Source organism: Castor canadensis, chromosome 9 (genome assembly GCF_047511655.1).
Source record: "Castor canadensis chromosome 9, mCasCan1.hap1v2, whole genome shotgun sequence".
Classification (NCBI taxonomy): Eukaryota; Metazoa; Chordata; class Mammalia; order Rodentia; family Castoridae; genus Castor; species Castor canadensis.
The window spans coordinates 17,039,819-17,059,582 of NC_133394.1; positions in this window are offsets into that span (position 1 = coordinate 17,039,819).

The following is a 19,764-nucleotide window of genomic DNA, read 5'->3' on the forward strand; positions in this document are numbered from 1 at the left end:
ATGGGAATAGTGGTATCCTCTTAAAAGAAAGGATTGTGCTGCCCAAAATATGGGAGAAATCCTGGAAAAGACAAAGCACAGTTTGCATGATTTCACTGATTCCCTTCAATGGCCTCAACAGGGTGTATGTTAGCTGTTGTCAATGGGAGGAATGAGGTTTTTTTTTTTCCTCTTGAAGTGCTAAGGATTGAACTCATGGCCTTGCACATGTTAGGCAAGCATCACACCGCTGAGCTACACCCTCAGCCTGCAGGAGTGAGCTTTTATTTGTTTCAGCACAGGGTTTGAACTCAGGCTTATGTACCTGCTAGGCAAGCACTCTTCCATGTAAGCCAAGCTCCAGTACTTTTTGTTTCAATTGTCTTTCAGATAGTGTCTTGCACTTCTTGTCTCAGTTGGCCTCAAATTGCAATCCTCCTATCTATGCCTCTGGCATATTTGGGATTACAAGTGTGCACCACCAGGCCTGGTTTATTCTTTGTGATAGGGTCCTTACTAACTTTTTTAAAGCCCAGGCTAGCCTCAAATCATGTTCCTACTCTCTCACCTCCCAAGTAGCTGGGATTATAGGCATGCACCACTGTGTTCAGCAAAAATGAGTATTCTTAATCCTGAAGTATCTTGGGACACATGCACAATGAACAAGCAAGTACTCGAAACTGATGACAGTATTGATGAGCTAATAGGATTATGCTCATGATCAGAGAATTGTTTTTGCCTTACATTTTCTGAAATAGAAAACAAAATATTGGCAATGCCTAAATGAGCTATAAAAATATATTCTTCCCTGAGCTTTTCAGAGAAGTTTCTACCTTTTTAAGATGAGAAATGTTTACATACTAGCAATGAGCATTAATCAACCACCCCTGGAGTTTTGTGATGGTGACGCTTTCCAACTTCTCACTGCACTATATTCCACTTTCAGGTTCAACTCTTTATTGAATATTTATGATATGTGAGACGCTTAGGATATATTAGTTTTGTCCTCTCCACAGTTTTTCACGTGAAGTATCATTATCCACACTTGATAGATGAGTAACTGAATTTGCTTTCTATTGCTATGTAACTAATTACCTCAAAACTAAGTAACTTGAACCAATAAACACTTGTTACCTCAGAGTTTAAACAAGACAAGAGATAATGCAAGGCTGGTTTAGTCTGCACATGGAAATTTTTTTTTATTTTATTATTCATATGTGCATACAAGGCTTGGGTCATTTCTCCCCCCTGCCTCCACCCCCTCCCTTACCACCCACTCCACCCCCTCCCTCTCCCCCCACCCCCTCAATACCCAAAATACCTATTCTGCCCTTATTTCTAATTTTGTTGAAGAGAGACTATAAGCAATAATAGAAAGGAACAGGGTTTTTGCTGGTTGAGATAAGGATAGCTATACAGGGAGTTGACTCACATTAATTTCCTTGCACATGGAAATTTAGGATATATTTTGTGGGTGGTGTTATCGGCACCTTTTGAGGGATTACATAGAGGGTACATAAGGAAAAGGAAGAAATAAAAATATAATCCCCAAGTCTGACTTTAACAACTAGAAGCTCTTTATTAAAATGGGTAGAGGTAATGAGTGCTATTTTGAACAGATTAAGTTTGAATCATCTGTGAGACAGGTAAATGGGAATTTTAAGGATGAAATAGACCTAATAATTTTGGAGCTCAGGGGACAGCTCTAGTCCAAAGAATGCCCTCTGCAAAGTAATCGCTTTCTTTTCTTTTTATTTTTCAGTAGATGAGGCTTGAGGCCTAAATTTCAATGGGATTTGATGGTGAGGTAGTGTAGATACATGTAAAAGACTAAGCCAAGAGGCAGGAGAAAGAGAAGATCAGAAAGGTTCCTCCCAATATCTGTTCAGAGTTAGCTCAATTACTTGTCTTACACTAATATTATTATTTCTTCATAATCATCAATGATGCAGGAAGAATATATCCCTCAGTTGGTGGCAAAGAAACAGAATGCTTCCAGGGAAGAGAATTCTGATTCTAAGAGCTGTCCAGAGCATCAGGATACAGCTGACCCTGAAGTTCATTGGTGGGAGTTATTGTCAAGAGATAATGGATCTTGGGTCTTGCAGCATATGGGGAAGGACATTAAAAAGAGAGAAAGAAAGAAAGGCCACCTTACTTCCCAACTCTGTGCTGTTAATTTTGAGCTTGTTTCTTCACATAGTAAAAGTCTCCAACCATTAATACAGTCCTTGAGTAAAAATATATACTGAATATTTCAGAGAAGCATTCATTTTTCCTGTGAGTAGAGAGAATGAGCAGGCACTTGTGACCAAGGTCCTTGAGGGTCATCTCTGGTCACTACCCTTAACAAATGCATTCACCTGTGTTCTATAAAGTATTTTATTTTCCTGGCTGTTGGCTTCTCCAATTCATTCCCCCAGCCTGCATTTCATCTGTTTTTGACACCTGTATGATCTTTCTTAACACTGGTACTATTGCAAAATGATGACTGCTAATAATGCATTTGTGACTTGGTTGTCTTTAAGTTTTAATCAGGTATAACTGTCCTTCCTCACCCAGTAGCTCTTGAACTTATATTTTTAAAAAGTAGAGACTGTGAATTTTATGTATGACAAAAGAATAAAACTGCATGAAAACCACAAGTGCATTTCCAAGTTTACCTCTTTCCATTTGTTTAAAGTGAAGGGGAGGTGGGCACTAATTGAACCCTGTTAGTACTGATTACATCTTCAAATGCACTGACTATAAGATTTTTCTTTTTATTGAAATGCAGCTTCAATGAAACCCTGCCTGCAAAGAAATTTTCTAAACATAGTGAGACGTTCACCATGATCGTCTCACTAAGAGTCCAAGAACCAGAGCTGCTACAAACATGGCCAACGTGTATCAACAACTGCTCCTATTATCCATCTCTAACTGATAATGTCATGAAAGCCTCTCCAACCTGGGCTTTTCTTGTCACCATCTTGCATCTTACTTATTCCTTTACCCTAGTAAATGCTATAATTACATCATTCCACCATCTCTTGACATTTCGCATTCTTTTCTGTTCCTGGCCAAACACTAACCAAATTCGTTCTGAAATGGTCCTGCTTTAAACATAGAACTTGCTTGCAAACAATTTCCATATGTCTAAACTTAGTTTTGAACTGGGTATAGGCTTAACTTCACTGGTAACACTATTTGAAAAATAACACTGGCATATTTTTATCTTGCTAATTATTTTCTTCAGAGATTGGTGGATGTTATTAATTTCCCTGAGAGCTGTTTTGGGTTATAGACCTTTTCTCCTAAGAAAGGCAAGATTTAGGCCATCGTCATGGTTCAGATTTAAAAGATCTCAATCTGGTCATGTATTTGATTTACTTCTTCCGTCTGGACTCACACTCTGTTCTCCCCAGATACCCTGAACAGTCTTTCAAATTCATCAACAGCTTTTCTCATTGAGTGCTTCTTTATATAGCCCTTTCTGGGACCAGAGCTGTCAATGTTTCTGTGCAATATTTGCTTTGCAAACACTTTTTCAAAGATTACCTGCTGGCTATCCTTGAAGTGGTTTGCTGATGAGGAACAATATGGCAGCAGATTGTCCAACCCCCATGATGTCCTCCGTAATCAAAGTTGGCAGTGCAAATACAGGGGCTGTCTGTTTCTCCACTTGTGAGAAACCTTTAACAGACAGGCTGTAAACAGATTGGGTGGTATTGGCATGACAATGTCTAACTTTTCTGCCTACTCTTTTTATATTTTCTGCTTGTTACTTTGCTCACGTGTACCCATGTGTCTAAATATGTTACTGAACGCCCTGGAAAATGGTTCTTATTTGACTTTTTACATTGTTCATTTTTTAAAAAATGAACAAAATTTTCATACAGAGTTATATAAATATGTGTATATATATACATATACCTTATAAGTACAGTTCATGAGTTCTGACACGCTAAACACTTCCATCAAGACATAAAATAATGTCATCACCCCAGATAATTCCTACCACGTTAAACCGATAACTCCCCACAACTTATAAGCAGCTACTGGTTTGTTTTCTGTCTCCACATTCTTGAATATTATAAACCTAATCAAATACTAAATATTCTTTTGTGTCTGGCTTCTTTCAGTCATGAGTTTCGAGATTCATCAATGTTATTGTGTATACCACTAGTTTTTCCTTATTATATAAACCATGGTTTGTTTATCCATTCTGTTGATGGACCTTTTGCATTTTTTCCAGTTTAAGGCTCTCATAAAGTTGTTATTAATATTATTGTAGAGAACCATTTTGAACCTCTGTTTTAAATTCTCTTGCATGAATACAGAAGTGCAATCATTGGTTCATAGAATAAGTATATATCTATAAACAACTGCCAATGAATTTTCTAAAGAGATTGTACCACATTGCATTCCATCCAGCAGGGTTTGGGAAATCTAATTTTTTTCACATTCTCACTAACATTTCATGTCATCTGTCTTCAATTTAACCCTCCAGAATAGGTGTGCAGAATGTGACTTTACCAAGTGTGATTTTTATTTGCATTTCCCTAATGATGCTAAGAACCTTCCTATGTACTTTGTACATTTTCTTTTGCTAAGTGCCAGCTTAAGTCTTTCGCCCTTTGTGATTCAGTTGTTTTCCTTTTTCCATTTCTGTTTGTATGAGTGTTTTTTGTAAATGCTAGATACAAATACTTTCTTGGTTCTGCATAAAATATATATACTCCCAGTCTATGGTTTGCCTATTTACTTTCTTAATTTGTCCTTAAATTAAACTTTTACGTTTTAATGAAGACAAATGTATCAATTTTTCTTCTATGTTTATTCTTTTCTTGAGAATCCAAGTATATGGCTATCTTACTTCTATGTTTATTCTTGATGCCCAGAACCATTCACCTACTCCAGTGCAAGATATTTATCTACCTGTATATTCGTTTCAGGTTTATAGATTTAGATTTTATATTTAGATATTACAAAAAACCCACAAACTAAACTAAAATAAAAATCCCCCAAATTACAAATGAATCCAGGAACAAAGAGCTGAACTCCTTCTAAATTAATTTTTGGTTAAGGTGAGAAGTAGAATTTGTGCTTCATTGTTTTCAATATGCCTTATCCATTTTTAGCACCAGTTCCTAAAAATATTTATTAGAATCTTTTGTCCTCTTTGGCAACTTTATAGAGAAACAATTTACTGTATATTAATGTATCTATTTTTGAACTTCCCCTTCAATTATAGCAATATATCAGCCTAGCTATATGTTAATTACATACTGACTTGATTGACACAGCTTTAGGATAAGTCAGAAATAGGGCACTACATATGATTCAACTTTGTTCTTCTTTTTCAAATTTGTCTAGGCTATTCTGTGATCTTTGCATTTCCCTAAACATTCAGGATTCAATTTTTTCATTTCCTTTCATTCAAAAATACTACTTGGATTATGACTGGAATTTTTAAAATAAAAAATAAGTCCTCCATGGAACAGAAGACCCAGATATGAATCTATGCAGCTATGCCCACCTGATTTTTGACAAAGGCACCAAAAACATATGATAGAAAACAAATGTTGCAGGGAAAACTGGGTATCTGCATACAGAAAACTGAAACTAGATCCATGTCTTTCACCTGTACAAATATCAACTCAAAGTGGATTAAGAATCTTAATATGAAGCTAGTGAAACATATGAATATGAAGATAGTGAATAAAATGAACTTTGAAGCTAGTGCAGGAAAGACCAGAGAATACATTAGAATTAACAGACACTGGCAATGACTTTCTAAACAAAACTCAAATGACTCAGCAACGAAGAGAAAGGATTGACAAATGGTCCTACATAAAGTTGAAAAACTTCTGCACAACAAAAGAAATGCTCTCTAAATTGAAGAGGCTGCTCACAGAATGGGAGAGAATCTTTGTCAGCTACACATTTGACAAGGAGTTAATAACCAGAATATACAGGAAGCTCGAAAAACTAAACTTCCAAAAAATCAGTGACTCAATGAAGAAATGGGCTAATGAACTGGATAGACCTTTTTCAAAGGAAGAAATCCAAATGGTTAAAAAAACACATGAAAAAGTGCTCACCATCCCTGGCCATAAAGAAAATGCAAATCAAATACATGATAAGATTCTACCTCACTCCTGCTAGAATGGCTTCCATCTAAAACACAAACAACAACTAATGTTGGTAAGGATACGGGGGAAAAAGGAGTTCTCATACATTGCTGGTGGGAATGTAAATTAGTTTAGCCACTATGGAGAATAGTATGGAGGTTCCTCAAAAAAAACTAAAATAGAACTGCCATATGATCCAGGAATGCCACTCCTAGGGATATACTGGAAAGAATTTAAGTCAGGTTATAATAAAGGCCACCTGCACCACCCATGTTTATTGCAGCACTATTCACAATAGCTAAGCTATGAAAGCAGCCAAGATGCCCCACTACTGATGAATGGATTAAGAAAATGTGGTATTTATACACAATGGAATTTTTTTTGGCCACAAAGAATAAATTTTTGTCAGTTGCAGATAAATGGATGGAGCTGGAGAACAGTTAAGATGTGAAGTTATCCAGGCTCAGAAGCCCAAAAGCTGCATGTTTTCTCTCTTATGTGGAATATGGGTCTAATACAAATACTGCAATATTATGAGAAACAGATCACATGAAGGGGAGGTCACATATGAGAGGAAGAAGATAAAAGAAGGAAGTTAAGAAGGTGAATATGGTTGATGTTCTCACTATATAAGGATGAATACAGAATTTTTAAACCTGTTGAAATCACCATAAAAAGGGGACTAAGGTTGAACGAAAAATAGAGGAGATGAACCAGTTAGGGTTATAATACATATATACATGGAAATGTCACAAGGATACTCCCTATGTAGCTATATTAAATAAACACAAATGTCATTTTTTTTCTTTTACAAAATCAGAGAACAGGAGGGCAGAACAAGCTCTGCCTAAGGGGGTTGGTATACCAGTGGGAGGTGGTGGGAAAAGTGTGTAGGAGGGTGAATATACTACAAATACTGTGTACACATGTATGTAAATGGAAAAATGAGACCTTTTGAAGCTATTCCAGGAATGGGGGGGATAAAGGAGAATGATGGAGAGGGTGAACTCAAGTATTATATAGTTGACATATTATAAGAACTTTTGTAAATGCCACAAGGTACCTCCACCCAGCACAATAATTAATAATTAATTAATCAAAATAATAAAATATAAGCATTTCCTTAAAAAATAAAACAGTTTTGATTTTTTTCAAAAAATGAGTCTGGAATTCTGTTGAATATCTTTTTCCTACATCTGTTTAAGAATGATGGCAAAAAGAAACTCATTGTTAAATGTTAAACCAACCTTGAATTTCTAGGATTTGTTTCAGTCATGATGTATTTTCCTTTTTATGTATTGCTGGATTCAATCAATTTGCTGACTGATAATCTATTTACCAATAGTCATAAGGAATTTTGTTTTAATAGGTCTTGTTATTACAGTTATGCTAACATCATTAAAATTAATTTGAAAATAATCCTTGTTCTAATTTTTGAAAGAATTTGTATCAAGTGGTGTTGTTTCTTGTTAAAAGATATGATAAAATGTACTAATCAGTTCAATTGCACACAGATTTGGGAGAAGTGTTATTACAAATTTACTTTCTTCAGTAAATGCAAGGATATATTTGTTCTTTACATGTTCTATTTGGTAATTCAAATTTTTAAGAAATTTTTTCTATTTTTCTCAGCTGTAGAATTTATTAGCTTAACATTCATTATGCTTCCTAATGACTATTTTAACATCTGTAGGGTTCATAGCCCCTATCTCCCTCCTGATATTGGTACTGTGTATTTGCTCTTTCAGTTATTTATTATCTTGTATTTAGTATTTGCATTGTCTTATATTTACTATTTCCTTCTTACTTTTCTTTTTATTTTCTTTGGGTAGAAATTAAGGTAATTTTGCACCATTTTTCTTTCCTAATATAGACATTTAAAACAATATGTTTTTAAGCACTTCTTGAGCTATGTCTCATAAATTTTGATGTTGTATTTTCACTATTATTCTACTTAATGCATCTCAAATGCATCTGTTTATTTATAATAACAAAACATTATGCTTTATTTTAAATCCTAATCTATTAAGAAGTATGTGGTCAATGCTGAGACTTTCTAGCAATATTAATGTTTCCAATATGTAATTGAATTCCACTCTTTTCAGAGAACACACTCTTTATGATTTTAATACTTCTAACTTATTGAGACAAGTTTTATGGCCCAGCATGTAGCTTCAAGATGGTTAATTTCAGACCACATTTCTGTGTCTCCACAAACCAGAAATAAAACCTCAGGTACATGGCTACAAAGAAAGATGTACAAGGGCACTAGTGAAAGATTAGACAGAAGTGACTAGAGAGAATCAAAACAATACTCAACTGCTGGATGCTGGTGGCTCATGCCTGCAATCCTAGCTACTCAGGAAGCAGAGACCAGGAGGATCTCAGTTCGAAGCCAGCCTGAGCAAACAGTTTGCAAGACTCTATCTCAAAAAGCCCTTCATAAAAAAGGGCTGGTGGAGTGGCTCAAGGTGAAGGCCCTGAGTTCAAGCCCCAGTACTGCGAAAAAAACCCCTCAAACTTTAGATTTATAAAAGAAACAAAGAGATTAAAAAAAGAAAGCCACACAACAGCTGTGACATGCAAGAGAGAGGAAGCAAGGCACACTTCTTTGTGACTGCCAGAACCCCAAGAGCATGACCTAGGCCAGTGGGTAACAAACACAACTGCCCACAAGGGACTTCAGCAGAATGAGTTGACCAAAGCCTACATACCTGAGACTGGTCCAGGATTGGAAAAAGTCACTCAGCAACTGTGCCTCAAGCACTGAACAAGAGAGCGGAAACCAGGCACATTTCCCCTGAGATCATCAGACACCTAAGGGCACAGCCTAGCCCAGAGGGAATATTTAAAGACAACTGCTCTGGAGAGAATTTTGGCAGAGTGAGACTTGCTCCACTTGACCCAAGCAGCTGTCCCTGTTTCAGAGATTTAACCTACTACAGAATAGCTTACCTAGACTACACCCAGGCAAGCTTGGACCTAGAGTGGGCACATGAGTAAACAAAACAGGAGAACTACAGATAAAAAACTGAGGATCAGGGATTGGAGGACAGCATCTCTCACTGAGAAAGCACAGCAGGCATATGCTTTTCTCCTCAACAAGGAAAAAATACTGACTTGTATTTTTATCATAATTTTTTATTTTAATTTTTTCATGCTTTTTACAATTTTTCCTATTGGTGGTTTTTCTAACTCCTGTGTTTATTATTTTTAATAAATACTACTACTAATTATTATTTTTAATAAACACAGCATCTTTGTCCAAATAGTTAAACTATATTACTGTACCCTATTATTTTATCTATCTCCAACCCACACCCTTCACCACCTTTGCTACCATATTCCTTAGTCATAATTTCTTCCCTCAACCTCCTTTATTTTTACTACTGAAATTTTAATTCCCATGTAAACGACCTTATGTTCCTAACCCCTCTACCATATAACAATGTTAGTCCCTTTCTTATAAAATGTGACTGATGTTATATTATGATACACATTATGTTGCCAAGGTTTTTTCTTTTTTTTTTTAGACTTCATATAAATATCTGGTTTGGTACTGAATTGTCAAATATGCTATTGTTCAGTTATACCTCCAGGTCAGTGGTGAGAAATGGCACATTAATCCCCACTGATCTGGAGAGATAACTGAACAACAGCACATTTGTCAATTCCATACCAAACCAGATATGTAAAACAAAGCAATATGACACCTTGAAAAGTCAACAATCACACAACAGAGGATCTGACTGATAGTGAAGTGGATGGAATCTCAAATATTGAACTCATAGAATCATGACAAGAATGATTAGTAAAATGAAAGAGAACATGTATAAACACCTTAACAAATCAAAGAGAATGCAAATTAATATCTAAATGAAGTAAAAGAAAACATAAATGAATAGCTAAAAGAACTCAAACAGAATACAAATAGCAAAATGAACTAAAAGAACACAAATAATCATGTGAATGAAATGAACATAATTCAAGACTTGGAAGGGGAATTCAATGAAGATTTAAAAATCTTGAAAAAAACCAAATTTGAAATTCTGGAAATGAAAAGCTCTATAAGTCAAATTAAAAAATTCAATTGAGAGCCTCTCCAGTAGACTAAAGCAAATAGAACACAGAATATCAGGACTTGAGACTGAGTAGATGTAATAGAAAAATCACATAAAGATAAAGAAAAAAGAATGAAGAGTCTGAATGGACTACGCAAGAAGTCTGGGATACCATTTAAAAAACCCTATAAATCATGAGTATAGAAAAGATGTGATCTAAAGGCATTTGAAACATATGGAGGGGAGAGGGAGAAGGATGAGGGGTAGGGCAGAGATGGACCAGACAATGTATACACATATCAATAAATGTATAAACAATAAAAAAAGTTATAGCAGAAAACTTCCCAAATCTTGAGAAAGAGATGCCCATCCAAGTAGAGGAATCCTTTAGAACTCCGAACAGACAAGAATTGCCCCATATCATGTTAGAGTTAAAACACCAAGTATAGAATGAGGAAAAGTATTGACAGTTGTGAGAGAGAAACACCAAGTCACCTACAAAAGCAGACCCATCAGAATAACAGCTGATTTCTCAACAGAATCCATAAACACAAGGAAGCTGTGGAATGATGTATTTCAAGCTATGAAAGAAAACAACTGCCAATCTAGACTACCATACCTAGCAAAGCAATCATTTATAATTGAAGAAGAAATAAAAAAGCTTCCATAATAAACAAAAACTAAAGCAATTTATGACCACTAAACCAGCACTACAGAAGATACTTAAGAATTCTCTACACTCAGAAGAGGAAGATAAACACAACCAAGAAAATAGGGGGAAAATAAGCCTTACCAGATGAGTAGATACAGAATAATGAACAGGAAAAAAATCAAACACTACAAAAACAACAAATAGCAGGAACTGCCACATATGTTTCAATAATAACTGAATGTTAATGGTCTTGATTCTTCAATCAAAAGACACAGACTATTGGACTGGATGAAAAAACAAGACTCAAACCTATGTTGTTTACAAGAAAAGTACTTCACTAACAAAGACAAACATAAGCTTAAAGTGAAAGGATGGAAAACATCTTCCAGGCAAATACACCCTGAAAGGAAGTAGGAGTAGCCATACTCATACCTGACAAAGTAGACTCCAAACAAAAATCAGCTAGAAGAGGCAAAGCAGGTCACATCACATAGCAAAGGGAACAATCCATCAGGAGGATCTAACTGTTGTAAACATACAGACACCAAATGTGGGCACACTCAATTTCATAAAGGAAACGCTACTCAACACAAATCCTAACCCAATAATAGTGGGTGACTTCAAAACCCCACTCTCACCAAAAGATAAGTCATTCAGGTGACAAAAGAGAAACAGTCAATAAGAAACCTGAGAATTGACACTATAGACCAAATGGACTGAAAAGGTATATACAGACTATTACACCCAACAACCACAGAATACACAGTCTTCCCAGAAGCTCAAGGAATTCTCTCCAAGACAGATCATATTTGAGGGCATAAGGCAAGTGTTAAAATTACAAGAAGATTAATATAATGTTCTGTATTTTATCAGACTTCAATAGAATAAAATTAGAAATCAATAGCAAGAGGAATTACAGAAAATATTCTAACACATGGAGACTGAACAATTCACTTTTGAATGAGTAGAGGATCATTAAAGAAATAGGAAAGAAAAAAAATTCCTAGTACCAAGTGAAAATGAACCCAAAATTTACCAAGAACCTTTGGAACCCAGCAAAGGCAGTGCTAAGATGAAAGTTTATAGGCATGAGTACCTACATTAAAAAATCAGAAAATTTTCAAGTAAATAACCAAGCAATGCAACTCAAACTCAGAAAAACAAGAACAGGCCAAACCTAAAAGCAATAGATGAAAAGAAATAATAGAAAATAAGGGCATAAATTAGTGAAATAGAGACTAAAAGAACAGTACGAAGAGTCAATGAAACAAACAAAAACAAAAAACAAAAGGTTCTTGGAAAAGATAAAGATTGATAAACTTTTTGTCAAACTAACCAAAAGAAATAAGGAAAGGACCCAAATTAATAGAATTAGAGATGAGAAAAGAGGATATCACAACAAATAACAAAAAACTCCAGAGAATCATCAGGGAATACTTATAAACCTATATCTTATGACCAGATGCATATACTCTACCAACATTGAGCCAAGATGATGTTAACCACTTAAATAGGTCTGTAACAAACAATTAAATTTAAATAGTAGCAAGGACTCTTCCAACAAAGAAAAGCCCAGGACAGGATGGATTCACTGCCAAATTTAACCTTTAAAGAAGAACCAATACCAATGCTCCTCAAAAGAAAAAGGAAGGAATTCTACAAAATTCATTCTAGGAAGCCATTATTACCCTCATACCAAAAATTAGATAAGGACACAACACAAAACGAAAAGTATAGACCAATTTCTCTAATGAACGTAGACACAAAAATTAAATACTCTCAAACCAAATTCAACAACATATCTAAAAGATCACACACCATGATCAAATGGGTTTCATTCCAGGGATGCAAGGATGGCTTGATATATGCAAACAAATTAATGTAGTATAGAACATAAACAGATTAAAAGTCAAAAATCATATGATCATTTCAATGGATGCAGAAAAAGCCTTGAACAACATTCAACATCCCTTTATGGTAAAAGCCTTGAAGAAACCAGGATTAGAATAAACACACCTCAACATAATAAAGGCAATATGAAATACCATTTCCTTTAAAGTCAGATACAAGACAAAGGTGTCCACTTTTGCCACTCTTATTCAATACAGTGCTGGAAATCTTAGCCAGAACAATAAAGCAAGAACAAGAAAGAAAGAAAGTGGGCATAAATAGGAAAAGAAAATGTCAAATTATTCCTATTTGTAGATATGATCCTAAACTTAAAAGACTCCAGCAATAAATGCTTAGTTCTGATAACTCCTCGTACCAAAGAAGCAGAATATATAGTTGACATTAAAAAATCAGTAACATTTCTATATACCAACAATGAGAAGCAAATCAGGAAAACAATCCTATTCGCATAGCCTCAAAAAATTAAATACCTAGGAATAAACCTAAGGAGGTAAAAGACTTCTACAATGAAAGAAATTAAAGAAGACACTGGAAGATAGACCTCCCATGGTCATCAATCACCAAAATTAGTATTGTGAAAATAGCTATACCACTGAAGGCAATTGACAGATTCTACATAATCACCATCGAATTCCAGTGTCATTCTTCACAGCCATAGAAAAATTGATTGTAAAATGCATCTGGAAACACTGAAGACCTCAAACAGGTAAAGAAATCCTGAGCAAGATGAACAATGCTGGAGGTATCAAAATACCTGACATCAAATTATACAACTGCATCATAGTAACAAAAAATAGACAGGTCAGTGGAGTACAATAGAAGATCTATAAAGTCAAACTGCTAAAGCCATTTGATATTTGACAAAAGATGCCAAAAATCTACATTGGAAGAAAGACAGTCCCTTTAACAAATATTGGGAGAACTGGATATCCACATGTAAAAGACTGAAACTGGATCCCTATTTTTCACCCTGTACAAAAATTAATTCTAAATGGATCAAGGATAGTAACAGAAGACAAGAAACTTTGAAACTACTGGAAGAAAACATAGGAATAGTCCTTGAAGACATCGGTCTGGGTAATACTTTTCTGAACAGAACCCCAATTGTTCAGAAAATAAGAATAACAATTGAAAAATGGGAATTTCATCAAATTAAAAACTTTATACACAGCAAAGGAAACAACTACTAGTATCAAAAGAAAAACCTATACAACGGGAGAAAATCTTTTCCAGCTATTCATCAGATGTAGGATGAATATCCAGAATATATAAGAGCTAACCAAGTAAACAAATAATCCAAAGGAATTGAAAAGATAGTTTTCTAAGGAAAGAAGTACAACTGGCTATGAAATACAGGAAAAAATGTTCAATATTCTTAGCCATAAAGGAAATGCAAATCAAAACATCATTGAGATTTCAGCTCGCCCCAATGAGAATGGCTATCATCAAGAAAACAAAAAACAAATGCTGGTGAGGATGGGGGCGGGGAAGGAACCTTCAGACACTGTTGATGGGGATGTAAAAGAGTGCAGCCACTGTGTAAAATCAGTACAGTTGTTCCTTAAAATAAACTGACAACAGATTGCCATGTAATCCTACTATACCACTTCTGGCATATATCCAAAGGAATTTAAGTCAACATATGGTCTAGATACCTGTATACCCATGTTTATAGCAGCACTGTTCACAATAATCAGCTTAAGTGCCCATCAATTGATGAATTAATAAAGAAAATGTGGCATATATTCACAATAGAGTATTGCTCAGCCATAAAGAAGAATGAAATTATGTCATTTGCAGGAAAATGGATGGAACTAGAGATCATTGTGTTAAGTGGATTCTGCCAGACTGAGAAAGACAATTATCACATGTTCTCTCTCACATGTGGAATCAAGTCTTTAAAGTGAGCAACAGGAACACAAAGCAAGTCCTATTGTATAGGGTGGGAGGGGAGAGCATGAAAGATGAAGGTGAACACTGTGGGGGGTATGGAGGGATGAATACAGTCAAAGTACTCCCATCCACGCATAAGTAGACGGCTATGAAACCTGTTAAAAGTAGTTTAAGAAGGAGGGATGAGAAGGATGGATAGAAGGGGTGAATTGGGTAGAGGTATTACTATATGAAGTTGTGATACTTCATTGTGTGGAAGTATCACAATGAAACCCCTTTGGACAACTAAAGTTTGCTAATAAAAATAATGAAAATAAAAGTCAAGCTGGGCACAGTAGCTCACAACTGTAATCATAATTATTCAGAAGGTGGGTAACAGGAATATCATGGTTCCAGAACAGCCTAGGCAAAAAGTTTGCAAGATCTCATCTCAATAGAAAAAGCTGAGCATGGTAGCCCGTGCCTGTCATCCCAGCTATGTGGAGAAGCATAAATAGGAGGCTCATAGTCCAGCTAAAAACAAAGTGAGACTCTATCTCAAAAATAACCAGAGCAGAGAGGGCTGGAAGCGATGGCTCAAGCAGTAGAATGCCCACCTGGCAAACTCAAAGCTCTGAGTTGAAAGCCAGTACTATCTAAACAAATAAAGTCAAGTTGATTCACAGTGTTCAAATTAACATGTTTATGTACTTGTTTATCAATTACTGAAAGAGGGATGTTAAAATTTCTAACAATAATCAGGAAAACAAGCCTGGTTCCAGTTTCTCCATCACAGCTAGATGCAGAAGTTACTATACTTATTTTAATGGTATTTGAGCTTTTCAGAATATCTCCATAATTTTCCCTATGAACCCTGGGATATACAAATTGTAGGTCATGGAGTTATGGGACTGTTAATAGGATTCCATAAATGAATATGAATGTCAAGGATTGTCTAGCACTGAATAAATAAAAGTTTTATTTATTTGTCAGGTTTGTTGAACACAAAGTACCTCCTCCCTCCACACCACTACACTTCAGAAAGAAGTCACTACACAGAGTCCACACTTCGTAAGTGCAGAGCCATGCTTTGCCTTTTTGTTATGATGCATCTACACAAATTGTTGGGAATTATTTTCTGTTGGAATTTTGTCTCTTTGCCTGAATTTATTCATGTATCCAATCATTTATTTGCATTAGTGTGGATTCAAGGAGACAAATATAGTTTGGATTATAATGAGATAGTACTTTATTTTGTTGCTCAAATTGTTCTAGCTTTTGAACATGGAGAGACAAAATGAGATGAGAAATTAAGATCAAAATTTTGAAGAACAGTAAGGTAGTTTGAACAATTACCCTCCAGAGAATTATCCTGGTAAAGAAGGAAAAACACAGGACTATCAGGTAAAGAGACAAGTGCCTCCCATAGCCCTAAGCAAGAGAGGCCTCTTCTACAGGATATTTTGCAAGTCCCAACTATAACCCTCATCTGTGTATACCCCTTTTTGGTAAATAGACTTCAGGGTCAATGGGATACACCCACCGAGAAGCATGTGCTTACTACCTAGTATTACCACTAAACCATGCTCAGGGTGGCTAGGACCCTGAAATAGCCTGAGAAGTCCTAAGTCAGTGTGCTTGGCCTGGGAAGTCATCCTTCCTGGGTCAGTAAGCCCAAGGCTAACTCAACTTCTGATGATTCTTTTTCCAGGCCCTAGAGGTGGTCAGGAGAGTGAGGAGAGCCAAGATTGCACTCAGAATACCTAAAGTGCTAGCTGGGTTGTTCATAGGTATGTCTGTATGGGCAACAGTGGTATACGTTGGAGGCAGTAATAGAAAAGGTTACCACATTTGGGGGCAAACCAGGGGCTGGGTGCCAAGTCAGTGTTCTTCATACACTCCAAGGAGTCTAATGACTGAAGTCTTTTTAAAATTTATTTATATTATCATATTATTGTTTTGCTGGGGGTATATTGTGATATTTACAAAAGTGCCTACAATATATCTTAGTTAAATTCACCCCCTCCATCATTCTCCTTTATCCCTCCTCCCCCATTCTTAGAATAGTTTCAACAGGTCTCATTTTTCCATTTTCATACATGAGTACATAATATTTCTTGGCCTTCCTGGTCGTGATGAGGTAAGTTTAGCGACTATAAGTATACAACATATTTTATTTAACAATTTGCTACTTTAATGGGTAAGTATTTAGACATATAGTATGTGAGTTTCCATATATATACCTTTGTCTGAAATCTAAATAGACCTAAGCTTAAACTCCTGGACTTTTCATCAACCGGAGCATAAGCTTAAAAAATGATCTGAAATCTTTGGAGTTCTACATTCATATTGGTAAAATAAAGTAGCTGATTTAGTTTCAGTATTATTTCTGTATTTATAGCTGTGCAACTTTGAGTCTGTTGCCTAAAATGCTGTCAAATTTAAGGTTTAGGTTAGGTGACTATTTGTCCATTTTAGTTCTAGTCTATGAAGACTTTTTTTATTAGTCCAGTTGCAGATATTTTTCAGAAGGAAACATAGGATTATAGGAATGACTAATGCTGACAAAAGTTAACCTGCTTTGAATTGAGTTTTGCTTCTAGGCAGTAACCTCTTTGCTGGTTAATAGTCACCTGATGGCTCAGTTTTGTTTTAGTGTAAGTTAAAAATATGATTAAGAGCATGGTGCAATGTCAAAAATCAATTAAGTGGTAATTACAGTTATTTTTTAAGACATCAGGTAACATTTTCTATCATGAGCCTATTAGATGGCAGTTGATACAGAGTAATCAGCAACCTGCTTTCTCTTTGATCTCAACTCAAGTCTGCCAGATAAGAATGATATTAAGGTAATAATCATGAGCTGTTCCCTTGGAGTGGTATGCTCAAAACCCTTAGGATAAAAAGCCTCTCTAAGTGAAAAGTGGAACCCTTGTTGTTGTTATGTAGGAAAATCAGATTAATTGTCTCAGTTCATGTCCCAGAGCACAAACAGCAGCTCTTGGTCAGTTACATCAATTCTTCTTTGGCCTTTATTATACATTGATTGCCTGTAGGGCAATGGTGATATGTTACCGTCTGTTTTACAAGGCACAGGGAAAGCCAGTTATGTTCATTGACTATGTGTTGAGCTTGGGAACTCCTGAGCTTTTTGCCTCTGGCTTTCTCCTGAACATATCAAGAGAGGCTGAGAAAAAGAATAGTTGAACAATAATGACAAAGCATTTGATTGAGGAAGTCAAATAAGGACCACAGAGATGGCCCCCAATAAAATCTTGATTTCTCAGACTTCATGTTTTCAAACTATTAACCTCAGTTTCTCTCTACTGCTTATTTCTGTTTTCAAGTAAGCTTGTACTTCTTCACTGAAAAGTTCTGATGCCTAAGAATGAGTAACAGCAAGGGTTTCCTTTAATAATTTTATTTACATAAAAATTGTCAGATGTGGTTGCTTGTCTCTAATGAAAATGTAGATCTCCCCTTTTTATTTTGGATCTCAAAAACAGATAGAAAGTAATAACAAAGTTGTTCAACAAGAGTTAGACTGATACCACACATTCAATTAATAAATATAAAGGTGACTAGAATGCATCCATAAAATCGTGTGATTTCTGTAGAATACCTGCAGTTCTGAATTAAAAAAAGGGGGGATTACAATGCTACATGCTGCTCAAGGACAATAATTAAAATGACTCTCACACAAATCCAGAAGCAAAGATTTACAACTTTTATTTTACCAGTAGACAAAATGCCCACACATTCCCTCCATTTCAATACTGATGAGAATGCTGTTCACCTTATTGCTTGGCCAGAGGGGTAGTTGGGTAGCTGGAGGAGGGGAGGTAGGCTGAATTAAATAGAGTGTTCATTTGAAGGTAAATTGAGGGATTCTGCAGCCCACTCAAGTTTAATTAAAAATAAATGTGGAAAATTGTTTTAAAAGATTGTACACAGTGATTATCTCAAATTGCCATGGGAAATACAGAAATGCCTCATTAAAAAACACATTTAGACATTTTTTATATATAAACCCCATCATTTATATTCTAGCTTAGAAAATCCTCCTCACTTCTAAAAAAAAAATAACAAGCCAAAATATGTCATCATCATTTTTATGTATCCCGGAATATTATGCATATGTATTAAGATAATTTTTGGTATACATAAACATCACAAAAAATCATTTTAAAGGAAATTGCAAAGATTTTGCAAAAATAAAATAAAACTACTGGACAGTTAAAGGATTACTAAGTTATACACAGAAGTAAAACCAACAATAAAATTGAGCCAAACCTGATAACATCCAAAACTCAGTTTGGGCAAGTATGATGCAGCTTAACAGTGCAATTTCTTGGGAACAGGCAACGTTTTCATCTTGTCATGGAGTCCTAACCTGAGCTCCTGTGTGCCTTAAATATTTTGAATTTTTACTTGAAATGGTTAGTTGATCAAAAAAGGTAAATTTTAGCATGGCACTGGTGGCTCATGCCTGTAATTCTAGGTACTTGGGAAGTTAAGATCAGGAGGACCACAGTTCTTCAAGTCCAGCCCAGGCAGGGAGTTTGCAAGAATCTATCTCAACTAACATCTGGCTCAGTGGCACGTATCTTTCATCACAAGTTAGGATGGAGCCTGACATTGGGAGGATTGCAATTCCAGGCCAGCCCAGGCAAAATAGTTTACAAAACCCCCATCTGAACTGAAAAAAGCTAGGCATGGTGGCGGGTGCCTGTCATCCCAGTGATGTAGGTGGAAAACCTAAAATAGGATTAGTCCAGCTTGACCTGGGCAAAAATAGAAACTCTATCTCCAAAATAACCACAACAAAAAAGGCTGGAGGCGTGGCTCAAAAAAATATAAATTATGCTGGTGTTTTTGTCATTGACTTGAATAATAATCCAGTGTTCTACAGCCATATCACAAAACTGTTATCAGTCTGGGGTTTTTCAGTTTCTTGTCTAGGATGGGTTGAAGAATGACCAGCCTGGACAACATGAGTGATAAATAAGAAAAGTAAAGAAAGTAAAGAAAGACAGAGCACTGCACAGGTAGGTTCAGAAAGACTGAGCCCTGTCTACAGCATTGTCTAAGAATTTTTATCTAGATTTTGGCAAGCTTTTGGGGAAGACTTTCTGAGCCCTTGGAAACAGGTTTCTGACAGGTATGCCCTTGGGTT